At 41.4% G+C, this 23,852-nt stretch overlaps 1 protein-coding gene across 2 annotated transcripts in view; it reads left to right on the top strand.

Annotated features, from left to right (window-relative positions):
* The window catches only part of FOXO3 (forkhead box O3), a 124,105-nt gene that overhangs the window by 60,138 nt on the left and 40,115 nt on the right, over positions 1-23,852 (top strand). The window contains exon 1 of one of the 2 annotated variants that reach the window (XM_057311217.1): positions 1-23,852. This exon is cut by the window's left edge and continues 5,743 nt beyond it; it is cut by the window's right edge and continues 15,106 nt beyond it. The exons of the other annotated variant lie outside the window; for it this stretch is intronic. The gene's annotated coding sequence lies outside the window, so the exon portion shown is untranslated. 2 annotated transcript variants of the gene reach the window in all.

The raw sequence follows: 23,852 nt of genomic DNA, 5'->3' as shown, positions 1-23,852 counted from the left end.
CTTCTTGGGACCTCATTTCCTAAGGCTGTCTGGGTTCCATACAGGTTAAATTACAGGACCAAGCTTGTATGGAGTCATAGGGAATCTCCACAGATCATTCTTGGAGCAGAATAATTAAGTAACATTCTTTCCTAAGAGCATGGTGCAGTTCCTAAACCCAGTTCTAACAGTGTCCTCTTTTAAGTCTTTAAGTTAATTAAATCCTTTCATTATATTTTTGGGGTCAGAAAAACAGACCATGCTTGTACTCAGGAGCCTAGAAATACACAGCATCATTGACTAATTACTTTCTTAGAGGTCTTACAGGGTTTCATACTGCCTTTTGATTTGTTTTTATGTGTGAAACATTTTTTCTTAACACATTTAACAGTACATAATTTTTTGTCTGTCCTTTTCCTTAGGAGGGTGACAGTTTCTTTAGGAGGAAAATATACAATGGCAGGTGGCCTCAGTTTATTTCATGTGGGATGTAGATGTTTCCCCTAAAAACTAAAGTTAACTGTTTTTTGCAGATAGGGCCCCTGTGTTTCTCCCATAGTACTTTATAGGTGGAAGGGGTTGTGTATGTTTGAAGGTATGATGCTTTTCTGGAAGAGCTGGGATCATTTGTATTATGAAGCCATGTTTCTGAGGATGAGGACACCACATTGTTATTTATCTTGGAAAGAATAATTTGTTTATAGTAAGAATTTTCTTTAATTTTTCAATAGCAGTTGTTCTTGGCAGCTTATTACTAAAGATTTCAAGTTGTAATCTTTAATCTGGAGTGGGATAAGGGGAAAACAAAATTAATACCATTAATATTTTTACTTGATAAAAGTTGCTTTATTTGATACAGCTGGTGTCTTTACTGTTTTATTACTGACACTCAGCAAATGATTCCCTCTCTGTGCCTGTGACCTCCCACAATATCCAAAAATGTAGGTACTTAAATGTTCGAATGAATGACACAAAAAAACCCTCGAATGTCTATTCAAATTATACCTTATATACCCCTGCTTCCAAAGAGAATTTTGAGGATAACTGGTATTTCAATTGTTTAAGTTGGATAATTTTGTTTGGATGGAGAATCTATGTTCTTGTGAAATTGGAGTTTATGAAATAAGATTGGAAAAAAATAGAGTGTATAATTGGGCACATCCTGTACTGCTTAGTGAATCACCAACCCAGTGTAATTGCCATTAAGCATTTTGGAAACCAGGCTTGTATGTTCTTGCTCTGCCTGAAAAGCTAGGAGTTGCCCATGAGGAGCAGCAATTCATCCAGGCTGTAGTCATTGGGGTGACGTGTTGAGCCTCTGCTCATGTGAACGAGCCAGTTGCTTTGCTAGCTGACTGCTGATGTGAGTTGCAAAGGCATCAGATGCCGTCAAACCAAAGCAGGACCTTCCTTGGACATTTTTAAGGCCATGACAGGAGTCACATTCAAAATATAAGTAATTAATAAGGCCATGTCCAGAAGAAAAAGTAATTATGTGTAGTATATGATGTCCCTCAGCTACTGCAATGAAAGATCATTGGAATGAATCTCTCACCGTACTGGCCAGTTCCTCATCAGTCCAGTACAAACCTGCTTTGGAAGGACTAGATGGATTGTCAGGATGAAAACGCCTGAAAAAATGAAATCCAAACCTAGGGCCAAATTAGGTATTCATATCCTTCCGACCTTGTAATGTGTAAAAGTTTTTTAAGTGTTCTTAAAGTGGTATGCTGGAGGATGTGTGCAGGGGTGTTTTCCTGGGAAGTGGGTGCATAGCATTCACTGGACTCCCAAAGGAGTCCACAGGATGAAGATTCACTGACCTAGAGCGATGGGTACGGTTGTGAAAAGAAAGTTAAAGTTTTAAACCCAGTAGAAAGGACAATACTCATCCTTGGAAGAAAAAGGAGCATTTATTGACCTTCCATCTGTTCCTGCCTGCTGCACCCTACTCATTCCAAGCCCTGAATCCTTTTAGGGAAAGGCTTTGATTTCCCTTGTGGGCAGTGGTGTTTGCAATAGCTGTAGGCTTCTGTGTGAAACATGGAGCTAAGTTTTAAAGAACTTTTTGCCTTGGAAGTACTTTCTCTTCTCCTTTGCGAACCCTAGGGCTTGGCTTTCCTTTGAGAATTCCAGCGGTCTACAAGTACCCGGCACTCCTGTACTCCTGCAGTGTTGTGGGCTTTAGCATTGAGTTAAATGAGTCTGAAATGAAAGGAATCTGTATTTGAATTCCAGTTCCACTGTGAATCAGCTGTGTGACTTTGGGCAAGTCACCTAGTCTCTTTGAACCTCATTTTTTCTTTTTCAGCTCTAGAATAAGGATAGTAATACTCCCTGTGTTGAAGGGTTTTTGTAAGAATTAAAAGAGAAAATGAATATAAAGTGCCTTGCATACCACTTGGCACATTATGAGCTTCCCATAACCTTAGCTGCTGCTATTAGATGGTGTAGATGTTGGTGAATGTGTAATTAATCTTTTCTTTTCCCCACTTGATTGTCAGCAACACGAGGGCAGGATCCATGCCTTTATTCTTTTGTGTGTCATCTAGATTGCCTAGAATAACAATTGTTGGTTGCTTTTTCGATGTGGTCCTGAGTCCCTGAATCATTCCATATGATAGGCATGTGTCTCAGCTATTCCAGTTTTTCTACATGGAACACCAGGGCACTTGTCAAGTGGTCCTAGAGACATTCCTCAGGCAGAAATGGTGGAATTTTTGGCTTCATTTTATTGGCCAGCTTGAGTTTGACTCTTTGGTCATAGGTGTTTGGTGAGGTTCTGTAACTTCTTACAGTGTTGAATCTGTATTCCTTGGAGACTTGAATTAAGGTCCATTCCCTCATAAATAGTGGGAAAGGCAGCTTCATGTCCTGTGCTGTGAATGGTAGGTCAGCTCTTTCTTCTTGTGCCATTTCCTATCGGTCACATCCCCCATTCCCATCCCCCACCTCAGCCCTGCCTTAAAGGCTGAGCCCTCTCAGTGTGGTGATATCCCTAATGGGCTGTATTCCTCTCAGAACATAGGTTAATTCATACCGAAGTCTTAGTTGTTGGGAGTGCTGTTCATGTCTTACTTCTCCCCCTAAGAATATGAGACTTTATAGAGAGAATATGCAGAGCCAATACCTTTAAGCCAGTGATTCTCAACATGGGTGGGGCAGGTGTGTGTGTGTGTGTGTGTGTGGTTTTGCCCCCAGGTGACATTTAGACATTTCTGATTGTCCCAAGGTGGGGGGCCGTGGCTACTGCTGGAATCCAGGAGGTAGAGACCAGGGATGCTCTAAACATACTACACCACCCAGGATGGACCCCCTACAGTAGAAATTTATCCAGCTCAAAATGTCAGTGGTGCCGAGGCTGAGGAACCTTGCCTTCAGTGTGATGGGTACAGGTTATCTCACAATTTGTTAGGGAGAAAATGGGAGGTAAGAGGTATTTAGTTCTCTTAAGTCAGGCCACTTCAGTACTTGCCAGGTAGGCAGTGCCTAATGGCAGGACATGCTAGAAGGAGTCCTGAATTTGGACTCAGGTCTCATGCAGTCATGTCTATGTGACTTTAGGAATGGTCTGGGCCTGATGCCCCTGAGGAAGAACTTGCACGTTCAGTTTGCAGAGTCGTGAAGAAAGAAGCAGCGGCATCCGGAACTTTGAGGCGTGGTTAGGCATCTCTCCTTAAGTTCCTCTTGGAGAGCAAGAGACTCCAGGAGAGTGGAAGCTTTCTGTCCTGAGGTTTGCTTTGTACCTTACAATCCACTTGAATCAGCCAGGAGAAGGTAGTGGAGGAAAGGAATAATTTCCCCTTGGGGTCAAATCAGAGGACAGACTCCCAGCCCCTTGGGGAATTATTGAGGAGCTGGTTGAGATTTTTTTCGAACACACACACACTTTTTTGGGTATTTTTTGTTTTCAACATCTCTCTTTTCCACCCCCCCAATAACCAGATAGACATTGTGAGAGAAGCGTTTCTGCTCCCGTAGGGAAGGAGCGAGCATGTGTTGAAGCAGCAGGCATTCTCGCTGGACTCCTCCTCCTTCCCTGTTGCTGTGATAATCTTCTGTGTCCAGTTTCCACAGATCCGTGTGGATCCATCTGCCTTACTCATTTACTCTGAGCAAGGGTGGCAGCAGCACCAGCAGTGGCATGTGTAGATGAAGTGACTCATCTTGCATGGTGTCTGTGAGGGCCGGGGCCTCCTTTGTGCTGTGTTTCCCATTTAGACGTTCTTTGAGGAACTTCCTTCTCTGGAGTTCTAGAATCGTGTGTAAGAGGGCCTTTTTTTTTAAAGTTGGGAATGTTCCCCTTCCTGAGCTGCAGTGGAAGCAGCAGTAGGGTCGGCCACTTCTAGGACAGTGGCAGAGGCACAGGAGAGAACACAGAAGGTGGTCTGAGCCCGGGCAGATGCTTTTGTGTCCAACTCCATTTTGTGGCATGGTTCCCTTTCTCCTCTTGGCCATGTCATAGGACCAAAAGCATGCCTCAGAAGCCTACCAGAATCTGCTCATGGCTTCCAGCATCTGGTCTGGGGGAGGATTCTCGTGTGCTCTCAAGGGCTATCTCCCAGGAAGGGTCAGGGCAGACATCCTGAGCTCTGGATGTCTTGGGAGCCTTCTCCAATGAGCTTATAAACTGGCCTTCTTTCATGATTTCTGGGTTGTTGGTGAGTATGGGTAGTAGTTGTAGGATATTTTATGGAGTAGAAGATACTTATAAGGCGGGTAGGTTTTAGTGAAGACACTTGCACACGTAAGCCTTTCCTTATTAATGTCTCACCTCCTCTAGGTTCCTTCCTAAGGATAACTAAGTGCTGTCACAGGTTCGGGACTGATGAGACACTGGCTCAGCCCCACTGTGGGCTGCTGGGCCTGGCCTTCAGTTGTGGAAAAGCTTGCTTTTTCCCTGGGCAGGCCTTGTCAGACTTTTTGCTCCTGGGTTGTTGTTTTTTTGTTTGTTTGTTTTTTAAATATCATTATGATACAAAATCACACAGTTTATTTTGGGGAAGGGAAAGAAATATATCCCTCTGGAGCCTCCAACCTTTGTAGAAAACACTGTCATAACAAAGTACATACTAGTTCTCATACTGTTTGATTAAGGAGTAAAGAATTGCAGCTACTAAAATGATGTGGGAAGGAAAGAAATTCAGATCCTGGGCTATGGGTTCATAAACTAACTTAATAGAAGTTGCCCTCTTTCACGATGCTAACTGTTCTTTTTTTTTTTTTTTTTAAGATTTTATTTATTTATTCGACAGAGATAGAGACAGCCAGTGAGAGAGGGAACACAAGCAGGGGGAGTGGGAGAGGAAGAAGCAGGCTCATAGCGGAAGAGCCTGATGTGGGGCTCAATCCCATAACGCCGGGATCACGCCCTGAGCCGAAGGCAGATGCTTAACCGCTGTGCCACCCAGGCGCCCCGATGCTAACTGTTCTTAATGTTTCCTTTATGAACAGTTGATACAAGAATTTTTACCTTCCAGCTAAAAAACAGAACCACCTGCAAGTTGTGTTGTCCCCCTCGTTAAATGGATTTAAAAGTAATGGAGAAATGTGTATTCCTTAATAAAAATAGGTATCAATTAATGGGTGTAGGTAGGAGTCGTCATGCCACCAAGATTTAGACATCTGGATAGTGTTGGGGCCACAAAGACAAGAGAATTTCATTCTTCCCATGAACCTGTTTGATATTTTGGGAATGTTCTGAGGGAAATTCTTTTGCTTGCTTGGGGAGCAAGCAAAAGAATTTCAATCCAGATCAGATTATACCTGAGGCTTCCCAAGGATTTATGTTGAGCCAAAGACTTGGAAGCCCATGGATGATGGAATGTAGGGTGTATCTCCTTTCCTTGCTCTGATGAGACATTTCTTAGGATAGACTAATGGTAAAAACAAACCCACAAACTCTAGATTTTTACTGTAGAGAGATATTGCTCCTTGGACACAAATCCAAGGAAGTACAAGTGAGGATTAGGTTTTATAATTCTATTTCAAGATGAGAAAGGGGAAGTTATCAAGCTTATCAATCCAGTTGGTTGCTTGCTTAGTAAATAACGTGGCAGAGAATAAAGCTACAGGTACAGGACTAGCGCACTTTATAGAAGAGGTCATTTGTAGTTGTAGGGCATGTCCTATGTAATTTAGATTGCCACCTTATTTTCACAGGGAATAATCAAAATGTAAAAAATTAAAGTTAGTACTGCATTTTGGTAAAGTTTTAGATGTAGTTCATATTTCTTTAAATGAACTTTTTTTTTCCCCTCTACATAAAAGTAGAGGTGGAAGAAATCATAGGAGCTTCTTCAACTGAGTGGGGATGGGTGCTGGTGTTTCTCACATACATAATGTTTTGCAGTTACTTGACATTTTTAAAGACTCAGATTAAAAAGTTTATTCTCTGAACACATGCCATGTGCATAGGATTAAACTTTTTATCTGGTATTTGTTATAACTTAAGCTAGAGTGCTGTAAAACACACATAGTGAACATAACTTGTAGTTACGGTTTTCTTAAAATTGTCACTTAGTTTCTTGTGAAAAGTTCCATTTCTCAACATTTCTGTGCTCTTTGGCAAGTTTACTCAACTGTTTAATCATAAAATAATGATCGAAGAACCGATTTTAGATCATTAGGTAGACGGTCTCCCCTTTTGGGTAGTCATAAGAGTTTACTTCATTCTTTAGGTTTATTGATGAAAACTAGTGACGCTCTAAGTTCTTCACAGGACCACAGTTCAAGGTGCCTCGGTGTGTCTAGGATGAGATAGTTGTCTTTACTATAGTAATTATTTGCACTCAACCAATAAATTTTAGTTCTAAAAGATAAGATGGGGGGAACCCCATTAATAATGAAATGAATTCCTCTAAAACTGAAGAAATCCTTACTCTGGGAAACTGTGGTGAGTGCTCTAAAATGCATCAGGGTCTTCTGGTGAGGCCTTCACGACTCTGAGACTCAGCTTCGGTGTAAGGGAAGGATGATGCTCCTTGGAGTCAGAAGGCTGGGACCCTGCCACCCACCATCTGTGCAATGTGGGGTGAGCCAGCAACTTTGCCAGGACCTTATCTTTAAAGTAGACATAGTGTTGCTGTGTGCTGGGTTGCGTTAGTGAGAGGATGGAGAGGTGAAATACTGAGTGATGCCTCCCCTGCCACAGGTGCGTAGTGTGTTATGGCTCTGTCCCGGCCTTCAGCCCCCTCATAAGGGGGACCAGAGCGTGTTTGCTTAGAATTGTGTCTCAGTTCCGCTGGTGTGTTGCATAAGCTTAGTTATCTGCTTTTCCTTTCGGTTCTTCCTAGGTGCACAGCTGGTTAGAGGGAGGTGGGGCGGAGGGTGAGGGGAGGAAGCTGCTTACAGCAGGTGCTCAGGAGAGGAAGTCTCAGGCTGTTTAGTGTCAAGCACACTTTAGTATGATCCTAGACATCCAGAAAATGTTAAATTTTGTCCACACTCTTAAAATGACTGCTGCTTTAATGTTTTGACATTGAAAAGTAAGTATTCGTTATTTGAAAATTTCACTTGTATGTAATTCCGTTATTTTCCCATGGTACAAGATAAGTAAGGTGTATCAGTTGGCGTGTGTGGAGTTTGAATCACAGTTACCAGTATGATCTCCAAGGATGCTGGTTTTCTTTCCTGAGGTGTCAGAACTCATGAGTTGTGTTGTCAGCTCAAGTACCTATGGCACCTTGTCTCCCAACAAGGGGTCCCTGTTTTCTGGGATATGTGCCATTGCCTTAAGACAAGCCACATTACCGGTGTTCCTAGGTTACTTGATGACTTGAGCACATATATCTGAGATAAACAGATAGGTAGGCCATTGATTTTTTTGAGATAAAGAACAACTGTATAGCCAGGGAGGGAAAGATAAAATCAGTTTATAAGTTACAGTAGTTCAGGGTGCTCTGCCTTCTCAGGTCCCCCCCCCCCCCCCAGGTATCATTGATTTCATGGATTTTTATCTTAACCTTTACTGTTCTGCATATTTCAGAGTGAAATGTCCTGTGAGGATAATCTTTCTAATCTTTAATCTGGAATTTTATGTTCCTCCGCTGGCTGGCTATGCCAGTATTTTTACTAGGATTTTAGGTGATTTTTAAATCTACTATAAACTCTGGCATAACTTGCTATCAGACAGATACTTAAAACTAGGGTTATCTTCAAAGGTGTCGCATAGGAGGTGGCTGAACCTTGAATGACAGCTATGGTTTTTTAAGGTGGGACAGGATGGGTGAGCTCCATGAGGTAGGATTGTCTCTAGTTCACCTGTATCTCCAGCTCCTGACAGAGACCCTGGCAAATGGTAGTTACTCCCTAAATAGCTGTCCAAGGAGTAAATGACAGTGTGGTGTGGGACTCCCCGGTAAGGACAGATGGTGGGAAGACAGGGGACAGATCAACCAAAGGTAAACTGGAGCCTGGGAGAGGCCTGGAGTGTCAGACCAGAGGCTTTGTTCTTTCTGCTGTAGGCAGGGTGGTTGGTAAATGCCCTCTTGCAAACTGACATGCTGGTTAGCAGTGGCTTCTGAGGTCACTCACTCCTGGGTCTAGCAGGAGGTGGGGCTTTGACCTGTGTGGACATTGGGCAGTGGGGAATGGAGCAGAATGTGGCAGTCCTGTTGCTGAGTTTGCTCTCCAGTGGTTTGGAAGTGGGGGGAGTAAAGAAGCCAATCTTGATGTTAGACCATTTTCAATCTGTACCAGTCACATGTCCCCAGGTTGGACCCACATAGGCTGGCCAGGAGACTTTGGGGACTGCTGAGGTGGGAGGGCAGTGGAGCTGGCAGGGGAGAACTCCCAACAGTCAGACCTTCCATGTATTGCACCAGACTCAGTTATTTACTGATGACCCTGCCTTAGCTGGTTCACAGTACTGACTGCTGAGTGAGGTGTGAGAAGTGCTACCTGTTCTCTAAGAGCTTGCATTGTTGTTGGAGAAATAACAACCCCCCCAAACGGTAAAATAAAAACCCAGGGAATATATTTGTAGTAAATTTCAGTGACCAAGAGCACAGATGTTGGAGCCTTAGTGCCTAGGTTTCAATCCTTATTTTACTTATCAGCTGTGTGACCTTGGACAAGTGACTTAATGACTCCCTCCCTTAGTTTGCTTATCTGTTAGAGTATCACCTACTTCACAGGGCTGTTGTGAGGATTAAATGAGTCAAGATATGTGTATTTAAAATGCTTAGAACAGAGTTTGGCACACAGTAAGTGCTATATAATTGCTTTGCGGGTAGAGTCCCTAAACCTCCATTTCCTCCTTATAATAAGAGCTTCACAGGATTATGAAGGTTGGGTGAAATAATGTCTGTAAAGCACCTAGAACAGAGCCTGACAGAGACAGACTGCTCAATCTGTAGTAACCATTATCATTCCTAGTATTTAATACTTGCCCCTTGGTATAAGTTTGTGTGGTTCTCCCTCTGTAGAGATATGGGAAAATAGAATGTATTTTAGTCATCTATTTTTGCTTTCGGTTTCAGAATCTGCTTTTTAGTACAAAATATGCATTTGTTATCGGGTTGCTCCATGCTAAGAAAAATGACAAGATTACCTGTGTGTACTCTTTTGCCCTCCTCCCAAAGCCCTGTATGAGCTTGAAGTCTCTGGTGTGCGTATTTAATTCTTAACTAAGATAAAGCATGAGCTCAGCAGGGGCTTTCTAATGGCTAATCCATAGTAACTAATTTTCTCCATCTTTTTCTCCCACACAAGAGAAGAACTAGTGGTGACAGGATATTTTGGTGGTCCTTTGAAAGGATTGTCACCTATGGGGTTTGGGGAGACAGGGAGGAAGAGCCATGTTTCACTTTGGAGCTTTGTGGCTTGCTGTGTGACTCTCCTCCAGGTCCATTGGCTTCACCCAGGATGTGAGGTGGAGACGGAGAGGGGGAAGCAGGCTTCATCAAGGCTCTAAGCAGGTTCCATGGTGCTAAAAGAGCTTAAACCCACATTCTCAGCCAGATATAATTAGAAAGAAGTGGAACAGCACTCTACCCTGGGACAGGATGAGGAGGCCACCTCCTTCTTCCCCTGACAGGCACTGTGAGGGAAAGACACAAAAGATGAGAGGAACCTTGGGTGGGTATAAAGGTTTTTACATAATGAGTGTTGATGGTCTTCTGATCTCTGGGGATCTTCAAATTTCTGGAGTTGGGATGGAGGTATAGAGTGTCTTTTTGAGTAAGGTTGTGTCATGGTTAAGAGTTTGGGCTTCAGGGGCGCCTGGGTGGCACAGCGGTTAAGCGTCTGCCTTCAGCTCAGGGCGTGATCCTGGCGTTATGGGATCGAGCCCCACATCAGGCTCCTCCGCTATGAGCCTGCTTCTTCCTCTCCCACTCCCCCTGCTTGTGTTCCCTCTCTCGCTGGCTGTCTCTATTTCTGTCGAATAAGTAAATAAAATCTTAAAAAAAAGAAAAAAAAAAAAAGAGTTTGGGCTTCAGAACCAGACCTGGGTTTCAGTCTGAACTCCTTGACTTACTGGCTGAGGACCTTTATCAAGTTCTGTAAGCTTTCTGTGCCCCTGTTTCTCATAGGTAAAATCCCAATTGGGGATTACATTGAGGTTATACATATTAAGGGCTTACTAGCATAGGTTCTAGCAAAATAAATGAACACTTATCTGTTAGTGTTGGTGGTGATAGTAATAATCACCAGCGATAATCAGAGGTGCCAAGGAGGACAGATAGAATAGGAAATAGGCAGCATTCTCAAAGGTGAGAGATCAAAATTGCCTTCTAGATTATGAACGACCCTTCTAAAACCTTCTCTCAGTTCCGTTCTGTAGGAAAGGCAATTAAGGTTGAGGATAAAGGTTGTATAATTTTCTGGTACCTTCTTCCTCGGGCTCTCTTAAGATCTGGGACACAGTGGAATCAAGGGGGTGGTAAGGGGAGAACTGCCAGCAGAGAGGGATTTGGTTGTTTGTGATATCAGTTTGGAAGGAGGTCCTTCGTTCGTTATTTCTCTCTTACTGTCTTATGCAGCATGTTGTATTTTGATGCCATTGAAAAGTCAAAGGATAATAATGTTATATGCAGTAATCTTTTTAGAAGGGATTAGGAGGGGGTTGATGCTTTATTTAAGTAATATTTTTGCTTCATAGTAAAAGCTTTCAGAAATTTTATTCTGGGTGGCTCAGTTGGTTAGGTGTCTGCCTTTGGCTCAAGTCATGATCCCAGGGTCCTGGGATCGAGTTCTGCATCAGACTCCCTGCTCAGCAGGGAGTCTCCTTCTCCCTCTGCCCCAGCTGCTCCCCCTGCTTGTGCTCTCTCTCTATCTCTCAAATAAATAAATAGATAAATAAAATATTTTTTAAAAATTTAAAAAATCTTTAAAAAAAAGATTTCATTCTATAATCTTAAAAACCTTTTTTTAAAAACAACTGGAGACATTAAATAATCAGGGTATCTGCTGTTCATGTGCTTTTCTATGAATAAAGTAGCACTTGTCTTCAGGCATCCTTGGATAGGAATTTAGATCACAAACCAGGGAAAAGAGATCTTCTTCATCCATAAGTCCCTGTGGCCTTGATGGTGAACCTGTATGATAAAAGGATTAGAAATATGGACCAGGAGGTAGATTTAGATACATTTTTGTGTTTATAGAAATTCTGCACTTCTGGCCCTGACATGTAGGAAAGGCCCACCCGAAGCTTTGTAGGCCTCCTTACTACTTACTTTCTAGGTCAACCTTCAAGTTGTTTAAGAAAATTTTTAATAAGACCAATTTTTAAAAATACTTTATTGGTTTATACTCCATCTTCACCCTAAGATTTTTTTTTTCTTTTTCTTTCTTTCTTTTTTTTTTTTTTTTTTTTTTTTTGCTTTAGTCATAAACACAAGTAGCTTCAGGAAATGGCTTCTAGGTGTGGAAAATAGAGGGGAGGGAGAGGGAGTAGGTACAGAATGTTTTGGGGGATACAAGTAAGAGTGGGAGCCATTGTCAAACAGAGAAAGGTACCAAGAAGAAGGGAAAGAGGAGAGAGCAGGTCGGAAGAGAAGGGGAGGAAGAGAGGCAGGATGGTGAAAATAGGTGAGAAGGAACAATCCGAAGAGAAAGAGCAGGCACTAGGTAGGAGTGGTAGAGGTGAAGTTCAAAGAAAGTGTAGAGGTGGGTGAATGTGGAAAAGAGAACATACTAGGTTTGGGAGAGACAGTGCCCAAGAGATGCCTCCATGGTCATGAGGCTTTCAAGGGAATTTGAACATTTGGGGCGTCCAAGGTGATATTCGGAACCTGGTTGACCAAGGGAGCTCTTGGACATTTGTGTCTAATGGGATCACCTGAACTTCTGGGCTTTGGAGGGGGGTGGAAACAGTTGAAGGTGGCTTTGCCTGTCTTTTTATGTTAGTTTTCTTGTGATCTTGTGACTAAGGCGTGTCTTTGTTGCATCTACGTTTCCACCTCCTTTCTCTAAGTTAGATAAACTCATGCATAAGTCTTGCCGCTTCTCTCTAGAACTCTTTGCGACTTGTTTCACTTTAAAGGAGAAGAAACTCCAGTGGACTTTCCCAAGTTCTGCTACCTCTTCTTCCCTTGTTTTCTTCCTATTGACGCCAAGGGTCATTGTCCTCCTTCTCAGGGAGCCATTATTAAAAGGCTGTGTTTGTTAATAAATTGATTAGAATGTATAAAATAATCATGAACTTTAGGATCATTGCTTTTCATTCAGTAAAGGTTTGGGGTTTTGTTTTTTGTTTTTAAACACGTGTAAGTGCCCCAGCCCTTTAAATAAAATTAAGACATTTTAATAGTAGCTTTCTGAAATGTAGTAAATCGTTCTGCTTTTTTATACTGAATCTCTGGCACTTAGCTTATCATCCTTGACATCAGTATTTTCTAAGTCTTCTCATTTTGGAGAAGACAGAAGGCTGAGGTAGGTAGGATTGTAGATATATTTCCTTATCTTCATCAGAGTGTGTATTACATGCTGGGCATCTGGGGGGGGGGGTATAGTGGTGGATGAGGCTGACCCCATCGCTGCACTGTAGGAGTTGAAGTCTGTAAATCTGAATGATGATGCAGATGGGTGAGGTGGAAAGTGCCAGTTTTGTCAGGCTGCCTCCGGATAAATGGGGATATTCCTCTCTTTAGGGATCTGGCTTATGCATGTGGTCATTTCCATCTCTGATTTGCAAACACCTGGCCCTTCAATCCATATGCAGTTTGGGATTTTATTTTCTTGGGGGTTAGGGGAGGAAAGAGGGTAGGGAGGAGGGCACTTGTTGATTTGCATAAGGACAGGATAGTGTTCGTCTAGGATTTTTGTACTCTCTAAATGGTTATTCTATAATTTTTTAAAAACGCACTTTGTTTTCTTACAGAAGACATTACGTATGGAATCTACTACTTTTTATGTGGTTTTCTAAGGCTTTTTTTTTTTTTTTTATGAAGTAGCACTTGCTTTAAGCACCTTTGTAAGAATTTAGATAATAAACCCATGAAGAGTATGGTGCTGTGCCTATAAGCTACCTTCTGCTGAAACTAATATAATGTTCTATGTCAATTATACGTCAATTAAAAGGGGGAAAAAAGTAATTTCTGTGACACTCTCTTACCCTGCCTGAGTTTCTTCTGCTTTGTACTTAGCATTTCTCTTTGAGTTGCTCCCTGAGGCCTGGGTGTAATTGCTGTCCTTCCCCGTGTAGGAAAAATGCCAGTGGTCTGCTAAGGAGACCGTGGGTAAGGATGGACACTGCTTCATAGCAGTCCTATTTATTATTCATCTGACAGCATGTGAAGTGTCACGCACTTGTAAAAAAAAAAAAAATGGTAGAGGTAATCAGAAAAGAAAGCTTATTTTTGTGCATCTAATGAACCAGCTGTAAAGTGAACACGTCTCATTTCTAGGTTTGAAAATATTTGTTTACTTTTTGTATAAAATGGTTTTGAATTACTGCTTTTGAGCCTCAGTTTAAGCATTATTATGAAAAAATTCAAACACAGTCAACAGTATGGAGTATCTGTCCAACAGCTATCAAGATTTTGCCTCATTTGGTTAATCTGTATTTTCTCTTTCTTTTTTTCCTTCCTTGAAAATTTTAAAGGAAATCCTAGGCCTGTAATTTCACTTTTACATACCTCGGGGTGCCCTGAAAAGACGTGAATAGACACGGGCATATTCTTACATAACCATGGTGTTGTTACGATAACTGTACTTACCATATTTTGTTGGTATCATCTAATGTCCAGTTTGTAATAAGAAAGTTTTTTTCTCGATTATGTAAAAATGTGTGTGTGTGTGTGTGTGTGTGTGTGTGTGTGTGTGTATGTGTGTGTGTGTGTTTTACAGTGTTTTTTGTTAGAATCTGATTAAGGTCCACACATGGGGTATGGATGTTTTGTCTTTTAATCAGGAGTAGTCCCCAGTTCTCCTCCCCCTTTCTTTTTTCATGACTTGACTTGTTGCAGAAACTGGGTCAGTTGTCCTGCAGAATGTCCCACATTCTGGATATATCTGTTTTCTTGTGGTGCCATTATCTTGTTCCTCTGTTGCCTGAATTTCCTGAAACTGGAAATTAGCTCTAGATGCTCGATTAGATTCAGGTTTAATCTTTTTAGTTGCATGGTGCTATGTCCTTCACACTCCTTCACACCAGGGAAAGCCTCCTTAATTAAATAAAAAAATTTTATGAGTGGACACAGAGTTTGGTTTAGACATGGTGCTAGGCACTCTGGGGACTACAGAGATGAGCAAAGTATAGTCCCAGCTATCTGGAATTTCTTCTTGGAAGCAGACCATGTCCAGCAGCCTGAGCGAGGATAAGTAAAGTATAGCCAGGGACCAGGAAGTCAAGAGTTAATCAGTTCGTAAATAGCTCTTATCAAGAGTTAGGTTGCCTAAGAAGCCTTTGAAATTTTAGCACTCCAAAAAAGTTAATACTGAAAAGAAATACTCTCTACAATAGCAACTACGCTTTCTGTAAACAGTTTTAGTTTATATAATTCTTGAGTGTTTTTTATTCTCTCCCTTAACCTACTGTGGTTATTCAAAGTATTATAACGTTGTTATAGATGCTTTTTAGTGTCCCTAGGTCAAGATAAGACCTACAGACATCCAGTAACTTCCCATATCTAGTCAGTGAAACAAAAAAGGCAGGTGAAGTTCATGGAAGAGAGGGAGCTGGCACCATGTTTGAACCGGTGATCCATCAGCATCAGCTGGCTCTGTTTCTCCATCTCCTCCTGCCTGACTTTGTTTGTTTAGAGCATGCAAATAGTACGCTGTAAGAAACTTCAGCTTTCTAGTGAACACCTTAGTATTTCTTTTCCCTCTTTCCCTTCTTTTGGAGGGATATTATGGAGAGGTTACACTGTCAAAGCTGAAGCTTCAAAATTGTTTATGTGGACTTTATAAAACTATTTAAAAAACCTATGAAATAGTATCTGTTACCATAGTGTAGTCTTTTTAACTGTATCTTCTCTACCCAATCCCCACTGCTCATAAATTCTTATTTCCCTTAAGAAAGTAAAATTTCAACTAGAAGATGTCCTCTCAATTGAGGGTTCATAAGTCAATAATTTAAGCAAAAGGAAATTCCTCTGTACATTCAAAATAAAGGCTCCCTGAGGAGTATCTTGTTCACTGATGTATTTGAACATTGAATGCAGTGGTGGATACTCAGTGCTCAGTAAATACTGATTGAGTAAATAAAATGAGATGTCAGGGTAATAATATTCACTCTTGTTTAGATATTGCAGGAAAACAATATGATTATGAAAAAATCTGTAGCCCACCTTGGGCTCAAGCACTGGGGTTGCTTACAGGGGTGTGTGTGTGTGTGTGTGTGTGTGTGTGTGTAGCACATTGGCAAATATAAGAGAAGTATTTAACTTATAACCTGATTTTTTTCCTTGAGATTTTATGTTTATAAAGAAATAGCATTTAAGATATACAGCTGAAATTCTGGACTTTGTTCTTAAAAAAAATGACATTTCTTCCTCAAGAACCGATTTTTATTATAAATGACCAAAAATTGTTAGAGACCAAGCTTTGATGCATTTGCTAGTGCATAAAGGTCAAATACTTAGGCCATTATAATTTTGCCCCTTTTTGTGCATGCAACACAATGAACTCTTTGATATGGAGATACCACATTCTCAAGATGAAGGAAGGTCACGTGTTTTCGGGCTTTAAGAGCATGATCTTTTTCTGTTCCCTGTTGTAAGTGGCTGTGGAGAGGGGAAGTGGACTAATGAATGGCTTTTGTCTACCTTTGTACTGTTTTTTACTTTTTTTACACGGAAGTCAATTTGACTGTGACCTCTTAAAAGGAATATTAAGTTGAAGAATATCACAGAGCTGAGAACCAATTGCCCATAGCATCCACGGCCAGCCTTCAATCTGGCTCAGTTACTAAGATTTTTATCACATGTTTGCTAGTGGAGTTTTGATTGCTTCCAAACATTCACCAAGTATGTGGCTTCTTTGAGTTCCACTGGGAACTGGTCCTCTTGCTAAGGAGGCAGTGTGGGTTGTTATGTGGGCCCTGGAGCCAGTCCACCGGAGTTCAGTACAGGGCTTCACTTATTAGCCACCTTGGGGAAATTATTTAACTCCTCTGTGCAGTTTTCTCATCTGTAAAATGAGGTAATAGTGCAGCCTGAGGCATGAAAAAAATGCCTGGCCCAAAGCACATGATAAACATTAGCAACTAACCATTACGTCTGTACGTGTAAATGTATTTGGAGATGCAGCTCAGGTGCTGGGTACGTGAAGGAGGATGGAGTTTTTCTCTAGGTGTCAAGAAAATATTATCTTGGGAAGTTAAAGTATTCAGAAGACTGAGCTGGAGTTGAAGGTGGTGGGCAGTGGAAGGGTTCACAGACAACCTCCCTTCCTCAAAGGCACTGGGAAGGGAGAAGCTTATGCTTAGACTCCTGGGCCCTAACCAAAGCTGGCATTCTTTTTTGCCTTATTGGATCCATGTACTTAATAATTTAAGCTATAATTCCTAGGGTGGTTGAAACCAGGTTGTGTATTTGTTCCACCCCCGCCCCCTGCCCCTTCTGCCTTGGCTTCTCTTTAAAAAAAAAAAAAAAAAAAAAAAAGCTCCAGTAGAAAATAGATCTTTACAAGTTTTACCTATATGGGATTTGTGTCAGAGTGATTGGGGTGCCAAGAAAGGGATGAGTGAGTAGGGGATGGATATAATTTATGTATATAGATACAAGATTAGTCATGAGGCTGGATTGTAAGTACATGGGGGTTATTACAATCTTTTTATTTTTGCGTGTGTTTGAAACTTTCATAAGAAAAAGTAAAAATTGAGCAAAAAATGCAAGTTGCTTAGCTATAGTGTGATGCCATTTATATAAAGTTTTAAACCATGCAAAGAATATATATTGTTTATGCATATATACTTATGTAGTAAAAATTTTAAATTTTTATAAAACGACTACTAATTTTAGAAGAGTGGTTGCCTATGAGGAGAGTGGAAGAGAAATGGAATGAGCAGGGGACACATGGCATTTTTGTAATGTTTTATTTCTTTTTATAAAAGTTATTTGAAGCAAATATGGCAAATATTAAGCTGTGTTAAAGTTGAGCAGTGGGCACATGGGTGTTTGTTACATTCTATAATAATTTGTTTTGTTTGTTTAAAATATAAAAAGAATAATAAAATGCCATGATTCTATAGCAAGAAGTGTTTTTAGATATGTCAGGAGCTAAGCTGTAGGAGGTGTGAGGGTTGCCTTCCCCTTCTGTTAGAGATTCATGTCCTGTCATGGCATTTCACTTGGCAGGGGTGATGAAATGGCCAGTCACTCATACAGTTGCATAATGGGAAAAAAGCCCTCATGGGTCAGGAGAGATGGTAGTAGGGGACTCAGAATTAAAGGCAAGTTAGCTGTAGCAGAATTAGTGTTTTCTGGAACATGCTGACTGATTGCCTTTATCAGAAGGTTTGGGCTAAGTCATGGGGATGAGTTGGTTATAATGACTCCAGTGTTTAGAGACAGCAAGGAAAAGGGAGATTTTTTTTTAAAAGTGTAGCTTTTGTGCATAATTTAATAATTGGTTCCCTTGATAAGACTTGCCAGAAAAAAGAAAGTGATTTCTACTACTGAGTGGTTGTCCATGTGGTAATCTCGTCAGCCTTCCCACACAAAGCGGGATTAAGCTGTGTCACTCCTCAACTAGAGAGGCAAGCCCTCAGTTTGGGGAGTAAGAAAACCAGTTGTTCTGAGGCCTGGTTTCATGGCCTGCTTCCAGAAGTGCCTGGTGCCTCCGTGCCTCCCTGCCTAAAGACTTGGACGTTAGAGTAACCCTTGTGCCTGGGTCCCATTCTGTGTGATTTCATCTATTTATAGAAGTTAGGGGTAGTGAACCTGTCAGTGTGCACACATAAAATGTTAACTTGATCTCCTGAGGAATACGGATGTAACATGTTCACTTCTTTGATATTTTTATTCACTTAGACTTCTTGACCAGATATCATTGTTTCCTAGGCTTGAGAGAACTCATTTAGCAGAGAGAAAACATAAACCCCACATACCTTACAGGTGAAACATTCTGCTAATAGAACACACCCTGTGTGGAGCCTCTGTGGAGCTGGGGAAATGGGGTGCACGGGGTAAGAGACCCAAGCTTCCAGAGACCCTGCTTTTTAGTGTCCTAGAATCTGGTGTCTTGAAGACCAGGCCAACCCTTCACTGTTACGTGTCCTGGAAACGACTTCCTCCTTTTGGTAGGGATGGAGGTCTCTAGAGGTATGTTCTGGAAGTTTGTAAGGATGAGGATTGCAGTGAGCTCACCACTTGGAAAGGGACCTTTGGTGTATGCCAGGTGAGAAGCCACAGGAAGCAAAGACCACCCAGGCTGGCAGCCACTGAGGAGAGCTGTGTTTCTGGGGGGCACTCACGTCATGTTCTGTACATTTCCAGGCTTACTTGCATTTCCTGAAAGACTTTGAGAAACTACTGTCCAGGCAGCTCTGCAGCTTCCTCCCAGGCAGTCCCATTGAGCTGCCTTCATTTAAATCCCAGCTCTTGCGAGTGAGCAGCCCTGTGCAGGGATCGGAAGATCTTCTGACATGAGGAGGAACTGGGGAGAGACACAGACTATTGCAGAGTGAGGGGGCTTCTGGGTGCTGGGCAGGGTTTGGTTACATTGCCTCTAGTCTTTACTGTAGTTTTAAGCTTTATGTCTTCCTTCATTATAGTTTTCCCCAAAACTGGCAAAGAATAAAATAAATTGTATAAAAGTACACACATATATGACTGAGAAGTTATTTTTCTTTAATCTATTTTTTGTTTTCCTTATTGTCTGGCTAGTTTAGCACCACTTGGGGGAAAAATTATATTTAAGCTTAATTAATGAGTTCTATACGAGCATATGAATCATTAGCTTCTTGAGGTGCTGCTGGGTCCAGTGACACAATATAGACCACAAAGTTAGAAAGCCAGAAACCAACCTGGGAACTCAGTGAGGGCTTTGTCCTAAAGCCCCGCATTACTTGGACCTTGTTACAGATTTAAAAGTGTCTGAATCCAGCCCTTGGTTCTCCTTCAGAATAGCGGGGGCAAAGTTGGTTAGTAACAGAATGTTGTGATTAGCCTCTGAATGTTTTCATGGATGTGTAAAAGTAAGATAGGTGAGTTAGGTCTGTATGGGTTTACTGTACATATCAGACTCCTGGTAAAGGTAGAGATAGTCCTTTTTCTAGAGTCGTGGTCCTTTCTGTTAGACTCAGGGGGAAAGAAAGAGATGCTAAGGAAATTCTTGCTGGAAATAAGCCTTTCTCCCCATGTGACAGTCAGCCACGTATGTCCTTCCCTCTTGTCCTGGGGTTGTCTTACCCTAGTAGCTTTTTGGTTATCTTTTCCAATAACTAATATTATCTCTATTAAAAAATTTCCCCTCACTTCTGTGGCATGATTATAGTGTCCAAGTTTTCTGACATATTTCCTAAGGTAGCCATTTATCAAAAAGAACATCCTGAAATCCTCATGAATGTTAGTAAAAATTTAATTTGTTCAGTAAATATATGTCCAGTGTCAAGTCAGGGAAACAAGACAGAAAATTATGATTTCAAATTTGTAAAACAAATATACTTAGAAGAAAAAAATGAAAACAGAATATATCAAACTGTCAACAATGGTAAAGGCGGGGTCGTTGGAATATGAGTAACTTTTTACCCTCTTTTCTGAATTTTCAATAATATCATTGTATGTGTGCTTATATTTTACCCCCCTGCCCAAACCATATGGCATTTTTAGGTGTATGGGACAGTGGAATGTGTAAAGGAATATGATGTAAGGAGAGTTGTTCTCAAATGCAGACCTAAGAGACCCCGGAAATCCTCAGAAGAGGGGCTGCAGGACTGGGGGAAGATGGGGATTGTGGAAAGGGGGCTCTGGGTCTTCTTCCCCCCAACTTTACCCAGAGCATTTCTATTGTGATTTGTTCTGCATGTTAGGGTTTCACGAAGATGGTATAAAAAAAGAGTGAATCTTAGCATCAGAGACTGGGAACGTGGGTGTGGGCCCTGGCCCAGCCCTTCACCAGCGGTGTGTGACTTTGTGCAGGTTGCTTCAGCTCTCCTGACTCTGGTGTTCCCATGTCTGAAGTGATGGGTTAGGGTAAAGTGATGTCTGAAGGTCCCCTATAGCTCAGACATTTTAGGATTAAATTCAGGTGATATTAAAAAACGAGTAACTCCAGGAAAAGAGGGCTGTGATTCCCAGCCTCCTCCTGCTGCCCCCATCTGGAGGTTTTTAACTTGTGGTTTGTTAATACTTGTGTGTCTAATTAGGGGTGTGTGTGGTTGGGACAAGGAGTGATTTGATGCTGTTTTTAAAGATGACTTATTGGTTTAAATTAGAGGCCCAGGCTCTTTAGAAGAAGTGGACAGTAGTTTCTCTCATCCTAAAATTATGCCAAATCAACAATAGGAAAGGGGCCAGAACAGTGGCCATCTGTCCTGGCTAATAGGTCTCAGGTGTCCATTTCCAGAATCTTGGCCCAGTGCTGTGTCAGCACTGTCTAGATGGCCTTAGGTGGGTGTGAGGAGGCTGTCCTGATATCCAGGTCTATAGCAGGAGACTTTTCCCGTTAACAGACCAAGAGGAAAGGTAACCTCGGGACCTGTCCTTTCTCACTGGAGATGCCTGGAGCTCTGGCATCCAGAGCCCAGTAGCTCCTCTAACCTGACCAAAGGGCATTCTTCTTCAGACCTTGCCTCTCACCGCTACAGCACGTGAGACCTGAATCATGCTCCCTTTCATATGCAAAGCATGGACTCTTCACTAGACGCCTCTGGGGAAGGAAACAAGAACTCCATTGGTTGCTACCCTAATTCAGTCATTAGCTTTTTGATTTTGGGAAAAGCTTTCAGATTCATGTACTTAAAATATATGGTTTGTAGATAAAATAAAAAAGCTCAGTTTGTTGGTCACAAATGCATTGGACTGAAATGAGAGAAAGCTAGATGAGCCGGTCTTATTTCTTATTGTATTCTGCTCAGAAAGCATTTCCTGGGACGACGGAAAATCATGCTTAAGCGTGGGTGCAGCGACCCCAGGTGACAGCAACAACAGGAGCTGGACCCTGTCTTGGGCAGGTTTGGCTTTGCTCCCAGGTTGAGCTTAACATTCCTTCCCCAACCCCCACTTCAAAATCCAGCTACTGCAACTACGTAGGCACCTTTCTTTTCTCTTTAACCTGAATAAATTAAGTGTGGACTAACTCTCCCTGAAAGGTACAGTCAAATTTAAGAGAAAAACGTAGATGATCAGTGTATTGAGGTCTTGGTCCTTTGGCATAAAACTGTAGGTTTTACCTTCTGAATATATATTGAGCACCACACTGCATGCATCAGACCGTCATTCACTGGGAGGTGCAGAAAGTAGAAAACTTGCCTATAGGTCTCAGTTTACAGTCACCTCAGAAAGGCAGCATTAAATAGAAAAACAGACACCCATGAAACTACTTCAAAACTGCGAAGCACTGAATGTAAGACCGTTATGCTTTTACAAGTGGGGTACCTGCTTCCAGATGCAGAGGAGCACGGCCCGTGATTCAAATGGAGTGGAGCCAGTTTTGCTGCAAGTAGTTTTAAGTTGGAACGTGAAGGAAGTGATGGGCATGAGGAGGAGGAGAGGCAGGGAGGCTCACGGAAGGAAGCAAGCAGTTTTCCTTGGAGAAGAAAGGTAGAGATGATGTCATTGTGTGATAATTGGGATTGAGGCTTTGAAAATACATGCAAGACTGCTGAAAAGCTTAGCTTTTCAACCTATAGGCTGAACTGAAATAGAGATACCCTTCCTCCTCACCCCTGCCCTCAGGTTAGCTTCTATGTTAGGACACTGTGAGTGCGTTAACAACAGCGTACAGTACTTTTTTTGAACACTAAGCATATGTTAAATAAATTCACAAAGATGTGCTTCATCAGTAACAAAAATGTCACTATCATATGAATGTTGTTCCATTTGTTCTGATGTTTAAAATTTTTTTTATCCGTTATTTTCAGTTGTGTGAACTTTTTAACATCCATTATATAACATGTTTGGGACATTTAATTGGGGTTTTTTGATCCTTCACAGTTTCATTTAATGTAATTAGTAGATATGAAATTTGGGTTATTAATCATACAGCTCATTAATGCCTTCCAGACTTCCTTTCTGCCACTTTATTTTGTCGTTTCATGTTAGGTTTTTCTGCAAAGTTGATGGATTCCGTTCATTCATAAGTTCGTTTAACAAATACCTATTTGGCCCTACCATGCTGTTACTGATTAGAAACAACATTCAACATCTCAGTGGGATGGGATTGGTTTAGCTCATTTTCATTTCCCTCGGTGCCTTTGAATTTAAGTTATTGATTTAATTTATTTTAAAAAATTTCATCATCTACAGCAAAAACCAAACATTCTTACTAATGTTATTAAAACATTTCTGTAAATGCTTTTGAAAGCAATGATTTTGGTAAATGTAGTACATTGAATTTTAGTGAGTTGTTCTGCTTCTCTCACCTAAGGCCCTAAGGAACTTCCACGGCTCCACTAAGCAGTTTGAACACCACTGAGTTAGTTGATCTCTGATGTCTCTTCCCATTCCAGAATTCTGCTCCAACTTCTCTGTGCCATCTTTCTTCTGCATTAAATAGGATGATAACTTTTAACTTACCAACCAGACGGAGTTATGATGACTACTTGATATAGATTTGAGGTATAATTCCCCCTGATCCATTTTTGGGTCTTTTTTCCCCCTTCATGGCTTGGTTGTCCCATAGCAAACAGGATGGAACATGGGAACTGGGGAGTACAGAAGCAATCATTAAAATCCAACGATCAGGTATGCAAGAGACACCCTTAGGTGTGACGTGTGCAGTAGGCTCAGAGCTGTCCCCCTTTTTAGAACAATTACCCTACAGTCAATATCCCTCTTCTGTTTTGCTTGTAAAGAATAAACTTTTTAGTGGAGAGAAAAAAAAACCCAACTTTGTACTTGGAATGCAGTTGTCATTCATTGTATTAAGACCTGTCTACACAGGGGGACTAGCTAGAAGAGCATTCTGCGTGGGATTGAGGAAGAAGAATGCGAGAAGACGAGAAACCAGAAATAGTAAGCCTTAGTAATTCAGGCTTTTGGGTGGTTTTTTTGGTTTTTGTCTCCACTTTTTTCTGATTTTCCTAGATTTTTACAATAAGCATGTATTACTTTGGTGATCAAAGGAAAGTTAAAGACTGAAAACAAAAGCTCAGCAACTTTTACCCAATTCAGGGCTAGCAAATAACAAAATTTTTGAAAAATTAGAATAATTTGTGTATGGCAGTAGCTGCACTCTAAATTACTGTCCTCACTGAGGTGAGAATTTTAACTCTTAATTTGCATTGTTTTGGACAATTGCTGGAAGAGTCACAGGTGGGA

This window comes from Ursus arctos, unplaced genomic scaffold (assembly GCF_023065955.2).
Source record: "Ursus arctos isolate Adak ecotype North America unplaced genomic scaffold, UrsArc2.0 scaffold_13, whole genome shotgun sequence".
Classification (NCBI taxonomy): domain Eukaryota; kingdom Metazoa; phylum Chordata; class Mammalia; order Carnivora; family Ursidae; genus Ursus; species Ursus arctos.
The sequence above is the reverse complement of the archived record's forward strand: the minus strand, read 5'-3'. Positions and strand labels throughout refer to the sequence as shown.